We start from the raw sequence: 9,681 nt of genomic DNA, 5'->3' as shown, positions 1-9,681 counted from the left end.
ATACTAATGCCCCAAACTGCTTCTATTAATCATTACCTCTTTGATCTGAAAACCAATGAAAGCAGAACAGAGGTCTTATTTCATTATCCCATGCACAGAATATTCAGGCATTTGAAGCCTGCTTTAAGCACTCTAATTTGTTCAAAGTAATAGTACCGGCCCACAATAACACTCGTTTAAGAGCACTAGTGCAGGTTTTTAAATAGGAGGAACATATGAAAAAATACAAGTATTTAAATCACATATAAGAACTCCACCGGTAATACGCTTACATACATAAAGGTATAGTACTAACCACAATTGTAAGTTGTACTACCCGTATGAAGCACAAGTTCAACTACGAACGTTTTAACCGCAACAACTTTAATATACGCTATTGGAGCTGGAATTACCGCGGCTGCTGGCACCAGACTTGCCCTCCAATTGGTCCTTGTTAAAGGATTTAAAGTGTACTCATTCCAATTACAGGGCTCGGATATGAGTCCTGTATTGTTATTTTTCGTCACTACCTCCCCGAGCTGGGAGTGGGTAATTTACGCGCCTGCTGCCTTCCTTAGATGTGGTAGCCGTTTCTCTCAGGCTCCCTCTCCGGAATCGAACCCTGATTCCCCGTTACCCGTTGCAACCATGGTAGTCCTAGATACTACCATCAAAAGTTGATAGGGCAGACATTTGAAAGATCTGTCGTCGGTACAAGACCATACGATCTGCATGTTATCTAGAGTTCAACCAATATAACGATCTTGCGATCGCTTGGTTTTAGCCTAATAAAAGCACATGTCCCATAAGGTTCATGTTTTAATTGCATGTATTAGCTCTAGAATTACCACAGTTATCCAAGTAACTGTTAACGATCTAAGGAACCATAACTGATATAATGAGCCTTTTGCGGTTTCACTTTTAATTCGTGTGTACTTAGACATGCATGGCTTAATCTTTGAGACAAGCATATAACTACTGGCAGGATCAACCAGAATAATGTTTTTCCTTCATATTCCATTCATATATTTTGAATCGAAATAAGCAATATAATAGATATATAGATATATAGATTTTTCACTTTATATAATTCCATGATTTTTATTATATTGAATAAAATTCAATATTTCGCCTTTGGGTAAAATTTTAAATATATAAGTAAAAAAATCCATTCGATTACGGCCATTTTTATATAGCATTCGTAATCCATATTTTCATTTTTAATTTATACTTGTTTTACCAATATAACAAGAATTTCATCTAATTATTGTAATATATATATTTCTATAATTTTATCTTTTTATACATACATATTTCATTATAAAATATCATTTTATTTCCAATACATAATTATTGTATCCACACATGTACAATTTTTGTTTAACCAATATAAATATTAAGTTAAATCATTTGCATTTTGAAGATAAATTTAAAATTTATCTCTTTTCATATATATCTCTGGTAATATATAACATAAAACCAAGCGCATATGATAATATTTCCACATTTAATATATAATTTTATATTTCTTTCATAAGAATCCATATTTGTATTATACCGTAACGATATAATAATCCAACTATACGGCAGGTAATAAATTAATATTTGCCTGCCTCCAAAAATTAACGATAATATATGGAAACGATTTGTTATTCTATATATAATAGAAACTTGACTTTTGTTTCAACGATATTATCTATAAAGCGTATATTCCTATTATCCGCGGAGCCAAGTCCCGTGTTCTATAGAACTGAGAAACAAATTTGTACGGATAATAATATACTTTATTGTATGTAACCAATATAAACATAATCCGAAATAAATATTTCGAATAATGCGGGAGGTCGGCAACCACTGCCTACCTATAGTAGTTTTTGAACCCGCTGTCCTCAAAGCGGGTATTTTCAATTCCGTTTGCCACCCAACATACGGGCTATTCTCTTATATATTAAGAGATTATAGGAACATTTCATTTTTTTTCCATTATTCATATATATATGATTATTTTTTCCCTTATACATATAATAATTAATCATTTTCATATGTATATTATTTAATTTACTCATATTATTGCCAAAATCATATGAATACATAAGTTTTGAACAATATGAGAGGTCGGCAACCACTGCCTACCTATAGTAGTTTTTGAACCCTCTGTCGTAATTCCGGTCGTTTACACTACTATACCCTCTCACTATAATGGCTTTTCTCTATAATACTAAGAGAATGTGGGATATTTTCAGCATTTTTTCCTTATACATATAATAATTAATCATTTTCATATGTATATTATTTAATTTACTCATATTATTGCCAAAATCATATGAATACATAAGTTTTGAACAATATGAGAGGTCGGCAACCATACCTATAGTAGTTTTTGAACCCTCTGTCGTAATTCCGGTCGTTTACACTACTATACCCTCTCACTATAATGGCTTTTCTCTATAATACTAAGAGAATGTGGGATATTTTCAGCATTTTTTCCCTTATACATATAATAATTAATCATTTTCATATGTATATTATTTAATTTACTCATATTATTGCCAAAATCATATGAATACATAAGTTTTGAACAATATGAGAGGTCGGCAACCACTGCCTACCTATAGTAGTTTTTGAACCCTCTGTCGTAATTCCGGTCGTTTACACTACTATACCCTCTCACTATAATGGCTTTTCTCTATAATACTAAGAGAATGTGGGATATTTTCAGCATTTTTTCCCTTATACATATAATAATTAATCATTTTCATATGTATATTATTTAATTTACTCATATTATTGCCAAAATCATATGAATACATAAGTTTTGAACAATATGAGAGGTCGGCAACCACTGCCTACCTATAGTAGTTTTTGAACCCTCTGTCGTAATTCCGGTCGTTTACACTACTATACCCTCTCACTATAATGGCTTTTCTCTATAATACTAAGAGAATGTGGGATATTTTCAGCATTTTTTTCCCTTATACATATAATAATTAATCATTTTCATATGTATATTATTTAATTTACTCATATTATTGCCAAAATCATATGAATACATAAGTTTTGAACAATATGAGAGGTCGGCAACCACTGCCTACCTATAGTAGTTTTTGAACCCTCTGTCGTAATTCCGGTCGTTTACACTACTATACCCTCTCACTATAATGGCTTTTCTCTATAATACTAAGAGAATGTGGGATATTTTCAGCATTTTTTTCCCTTATATATAATAATTAATAATTTTCATATGTATATTATTTAATTTACTCATATAATTGCCAAAATCATATGAATACATAAGTTTTGAACAATATGAGAGGTCGGCAACCACTGCCTACCTATAGTAGTTTTTGAACCCTCTGTCGTAATTCGGTCGTTTACACTACTATACCCTCACTATAATGGCTTTTCTCTATAATACTAAGAGAATGTGGGAATATTTCAGCATTTTTTCCCCTATACATATAATAATTAATAATTTTCATATGTATATTATTTAATTTACTCATATAATTGCCAAAATCATATCATAAGTTTTGAACAATATTCGGCAAGCCCCTCTGTCGTAATTCCGGTCGTTTACACTACTATCTCACTATAATGGCTTTTCTCTATAATACTAAGAGAATGTGGGAATTTCAGCATTTTTTCCTTATACATATAATAATTAATAATTTTCATATGTATATTATTTAATTTACTCATATAATTGCCAAAATCATATAAATACATAAGTTTTGAACAATATCAGAGGTCAGCAACGGTCTTTCCTCTATAATACTAAGATAATATGGGAATATTTTCAGCATTTTTTCCCTTATACATTTATACATATAATAATTAATCATTTTCATATGTATATTATTTAATTTACTCATATTATTGCCAAAATCATATAAATACATAAGTTTTGAACAATATCAGAGGTCAGCAACGGTCTTTCCTCTATAATACTAAGATAATGTGGGAATATTTCATCATTTTTTCCTTTATACATTTATACATATAATATTTAATTTTATATGTATATTATTTAATTTACTCATATAATTGCCAAAATCATATAAATACATAAGTTTTGAATATCAGAGGTCGGCAACGGTCTTTCCTCTATAATACTAAGATAATATGGGAATATTTCAGCATTTTTTCCCTTATACATATAATAATTAATCATTTTCATATGTATATTATTTAATTTACTCGTATAATTGCCAAAATCCTATGAAGACATAAGAGAATACAATATGAGAGGTCGGCGCAACCATAATATAGTAGTTGATGACGAGGTGTTTGGCAACTTGATACAATTCTTTAAAAAGTCTTTATATTAATTATATGATAGGGACAATATCATATGCGTCACTAAATTGATGACGAGGTGTTTGGCAACGTGACACAAATCATTAAAGTCTTTATATTAATTATATGATAGAGACAATATCATATGCGTCACTAAATTGATGACGAGGTATTTGGCAACTTGATAGAATTCTTTAAAGTCTTTATATCAAAAATTATATAGGGACAATATCATATGCGTCACTAAATTGATGACGAGGTGTTTGGCAACTTGACACAATTCATTAAAGTCTTTATATTAATTATATGATAGAGACAATATCATATGCGTCACTAAATTGATGACGAGGTATTTGGCAACTTGATATAATTCTTTAAAGTCTTTATATCAAAATTATATGATAGGGACAATATCATATGCGTCACTAAATTGATGACGAGGTGTTTGGCAACTTGACACAATTCATTAAAGTCTTTATATTAATTATATGATAGGGACAATATCATATGCGTCACTAAATTGATGACGAGGTATTTGGCAACTTGATACAATTCTTTAAAGTTTTTATATCAAAAATTATATGATAGGGACAATATCATATGCGTCACTAAATTGATGACGAGGTGTTTGGCAACTTGACACAATTCATTAAAGTCTTTATATTAATTATATGATAGGGACAATATCATATGCGTCACTAAATTGATGACGAGGTATTTGGCAACTTGATACAATTCTTTAAAGTTTTTATATCAAAAATTATATGATAGGGACAATATCATATGCGTCACTAAATTGATGACGAGGTGTTTGGCAACTTGACACAATTCATTAAAGTCTTTATATTAATTATATGATAGAGACAATATCATATGCGTCACTAAATTGATGACGAGGTATTTGGCAACTTGATATAATTCTTTAAAGTCTTTATATCAAAAATTATATGATAGGGACAATATCATATGCGTCACTAAATTGATGACGAGGTGTTTGGCAACTTGACACAATTCATTAAAGTCTTTATATTAATTATATGATAGGGACAATATCATATGCGTCACTAAATTGATGACGAGGTATTTGGCAACTTGATACAATTCTTTAAAGTTTTTATATCAAAAATTATATGATAGGGACAATATCATATGCGTCACTAAATTGATGACGAGGTGTTTGGCAACTTGATTCATTAAAGTCTTTATATTAATTATATGATAGGGACAATATCATATGCGTCACTAAATTGATGACGAGGTATTTGGCAACTGATAGAATTCTTTAAAGTCTTTATATCAAAAATTATATGATAGGGACAATATCATATGCGTCACTAAATTGATGACGAGGTGTTTGTTTGGCTACAGGAAAAATCATTTATTTATCGAATCATCAAGCAAAGGATAAGCTTCAGTGGATCGCAGTATGGCAGCTGCTCAACCACTTACAACACCTTGCCTGTTACAAAAGTCGTTTACAATTGATTCTAGGCTTTGTCATTGTATTAAATAATGCTTTTATATGTAACTAGCGCGGCATCAGGTGATCGAAGATCCTCCTAATTTACTATGTTACAAATTACATTGGCATCACATCCATTGTCGTTTATAAAATAAATTATAAACTTTAAATGGTTTAGAAGCCATACAATGCAAATTGCCCCTTATTTATCATTGCAGTCCAGCACGGATACGACCTTAGAGGCGTTCAGGCATAATCCAACGGACGTAGCGTCATACCACTGTTCGCTCGAACAAGTATTGTGCCATTGGTCCGTACCTGCGGTTCCTCTCGTACTACGCAGGAATGCTGTCGCAACAACGTTTTGTCATTAGTAGGGTAAAACTAACCTGTCTCACGACGGTCTAAACCCAGCTCACGTTCCCTTGCATGGGTGAACAATCCAACGCTTGGTGAATTTTGCTTCACAATGATAGGAAGAGCCGACATCGAAGGATCAAAAAGCGACGTCGCTATGAACGCTTGGCCGCCACAAGCCAGTTATCCCTATGGTAACTTTTCTGACACCTCTTGTTAAAAACTCTTTAAACCAAAAGGATCGATAGGCCGAGCTTTTGCTGTCCCTGTGTGTACTGAACACCGAGATCAAGTCAGCATTTGCCCTTTTGCTCTATGTGTGGTTTCTGTCCGCACTGAGCTGGCCTTGGGACACCTCCGTTATTATTTGAGAGATGTACCGCCCCAGTCAAACTCCCTACCTGGCAATGTCCTTGAATTGGATCATACCTGAGTAATTGGAGTTATACCAAATTTTCAAATCAAAAATACATAAATGCATCGTTTTATTAAAGAATTTGTTTGCGATTATATAACAAACTCGTGATACTTTGATCAAGAAGCTTGCATCAAAACCCAATACCATAAGATATAATAAATATATCCGTATAATGGCTAGGAAATGATACACGTTCCATTTAATCAAGTAAGTAAGGAAACAATAAGAGTAGTGGTATTTCATTGACGATACCAAACCGAGGTCTAATATCTCCCACTTATTCTACACCTCTTATGTCTCCTTACACTGCCAGATTAGAGTCAAGCTCAAAAGGGTCTTCTTTCCCCGCTAATTATTCCAAGCCCGTTCCCTTGGCTGTGGTTTCGCTAGATAGTAGATAGGGACAGTAGGAATCTCGTTAATCCATTCATGCGCGTCACTAATTAGATGACGAGGCATTTGGCTACCTTAAGAGAGTCATAGTTACTCCCGCCGTTGACCCGCGCTTACTTGAATTTCTTCACTTTGACATTCAGAGCACTGGGCAGAAATCACATTGTGTCAACACCCGCTAGGGCCATCACAATGCTTTGTTTTAATTAGACAGTCGGATTCCCCAAGTCCGTGCCAGTTCTGAATTGATTGTTAATTGATAATCGTTATAATTGATAAGAACTAATTGGTTTAACCCAAATAGTATTCTTAAAAATTTTAGCAAGAAAGTTCCACAATTGGCTACGTAACTAAACTATCCGGGGAACAAGTAACTAACATAAATGCTAGAAACTCTATTTACCCAGAACGAGCACATAAACCATGTTATTGTTTCCCAATCAAGCCCGACTATCTCAATCTTCAGAGCCAATCCTTATCCCGAAGTTACGGATCTAATTTGCCGACTTCCCTTACCTACATTATTCTATCGACTAGAGACTCTTCACCTTGGAGACCAGCTGCGGATATTGGTACGGCCTGTTGAGAAGTTTGCGTGTCCCCACCATAAATTTTCAAGGTCCGAGGAGAAAATATCGACACAACAGTATATGTCATGCTCTTCTAGCCCATCTACCATATCTCTCTGCGAAAGACTTCCATGGTAGTACGGCTATAAAACAGAAAAGAAAACTCTTCCGATATCTCTCGACGGCTTCTTTATGGTCGTTCCTGTTGCCAGGATGAGCACGAGGCCCATATTTAATAACAAACGGATACTCAACAGGTTACGGAATTGGAACCGTATTCCCTTTCGTTCAAAATTATTCAAGTGTATTATATTCGCTTTGTTTATATAGTTAGGCATTTTTGTTTTACTTGAAAATTTTCGGCTTTCGCCTTGAACTTAGGACCGACTAACTCGTGATCAACCACTGTTCACACGAAACCCTTCTCCACTTCAGTCCTCCAAGGTCTCATTCGATTATTTGCTACTACCACCAAGATCTGTACCAATGGCAGCTCCATGCAGGCTTACGCCAAACACTTCTACGCATACCATTGTACCTTCCTACTCACTAAAGTTTCAAAATTTATATCACAAGTAATATAAATCATCTACTTTAGCGGTAATGTATAGGTATACAACTTAAGCGCCATCCATTTTAAGGGCTAGTTGCTTCGGCAGGTGAGTTGTTACACACTCCTTAGCGGATTTCGACTTCCATGATCACCGTCCTGCTGTTTTAAGCAACCAACGCCTTTCATGGTATCTGCATGAGTTGTTAATTTGGGCACCGTAACATTACGTTTGGTTCATCCCACAGCGCCAGTTCTGCTTACCAAAAGTGGCCCACTGGGCACATTATATCATAACCTTGAACTTCATATCAAGAAAGTTAAGGTTCTTACCCATTTAAAGTTTGAGAATAGGTTAAGATCGTTTCGACCCTAAGGCCTCTAATCATTCGCTTTACCAGATAAGATTATTTTATATAATATTAAAATGCACCAGCTATCCTGAGGGAAACTTCGGAAGGAACCAGCTACTAGATGGTTCGATTGGTCTTTCGCCCCTATACTCAATTCTGACAATCGATTTGCACGTCAGAACTGTTTCGGTCTTCCATCAGGGTTTCCCCTGACTTCAACCTGATCAAGTATAGTTCACCATCTTTCGGGTCACAGCATATATGCTCAAGGTACGTTCCAGTTAGAGGCATAAATAATATAAATATACATTATACATAACTATATAGAACGCCCCGGGATTGTGTTAATTAGCTATAAATAGCTAAAAAACTAATCCCATTATTAGTCAAGTTAATTACGCTATTAGGTTTACATCCCAATAACTTGCACATATGTTAGACTCCTTGGTCCGTGTTTCAAGACGGGTCCCGAAGGTATCCTGAATCTTTCGCATTGTTAATCATACAAGAGCATATAATAAACACAAAAATCAATGATAATTATGCCATTATATAATTCCGAAAAATTAACGCTCTGTAATAATATAAATCTATCAGCACTTTATCAAATTAATAACATTTATTCTGTGTTAAAATGCAAGCAATTTAATTGGAATAAACTATAAGTTATATTTTATGATAAATTTGGGATATGCTAATAGATTACAATGTCCTTATATGGAAAAAATGCACATTATTCTTAATAATATTATTTAAAATATTACAATTTTAATGATGAATTTTCCATAACGACGGATATCAGGTTCATCGGGCTTAACCTCTAAGCCAGTTTCAACGTACTGTTTTAACTCTCTATTCAGAGTTCTTTTCAACTTTCCCTCACGGGTAACTTTGTTTATACTATCGGTCTCAATGGTTTATAGTTAGTTTTAGATGGAGTTTACCACCCACTTAGTGCTGGCACTATCAAGCAACACGACTCTTTGGAAAACATCATCTAGTAATCATTAACGTTATACGGGCCTGGCACCCTACTATGGGTAAATGGCCTCATTTAAAGAAGGACTTAAATCATTAATTTCTCATACTAGAATATTGACGCTCCATACACTGCATCTCACATTTGCCATATAGACAAAGTGACTTAGTGCTGAACTGTTTTCTTTTCGCTCGCCGCTACTAAGAAAATCCTTGTTAGTTTCTTTTCCTCCCCTAATTAATATGCTTAAATTCAGGGGGTAGTCCCATATGAGTTGAGGTTGTATATATAACTATTTTTTGCCATAAATTCTTTATATATAAAT

The 9,681-nt window shown here is 33.7% G+C and overlaps 1 non-coding gene across 1 annotated transcript; it reads right to left on the bottom strand.

The window, feature by feature from the left end:
* Nucleotides 1-5,660: 5,660 nt before the first annotated feature.
* LOC117149830 lies at nt 5,661-9,639 on the bottom strand. The gene has a single exon (XR_004460549.1). It is a non-coding gene; the product is annotated as a large subunit ribosomal RNA (ribosomal RNA).
* Nucleotides 9,640-9,681: the final 42 nt, after the last annotated feature.

This window comes from Drosophila mauritiana, unplaced genomic scaffold (assembly GCF_004382145.1).
Source record: "Drosophila mauritiana strain mau12 unplaced genomic scaffold, ASM438214v1 U_37, whole genome shotgun sequence".
Classification (NCBI taxonomy): domain Eukaryota; kingdom Metazoa; phylum Arthropoda; class Insecta; order Diptera; family Drosophilidae; genus Drosophila; species Drosophila mauritiana.
The sequence above is the reverse complement of the archived record's forward strand: the minus strand, read 5'-3'. Positions and strand labels throughout refer to the sequence as shown.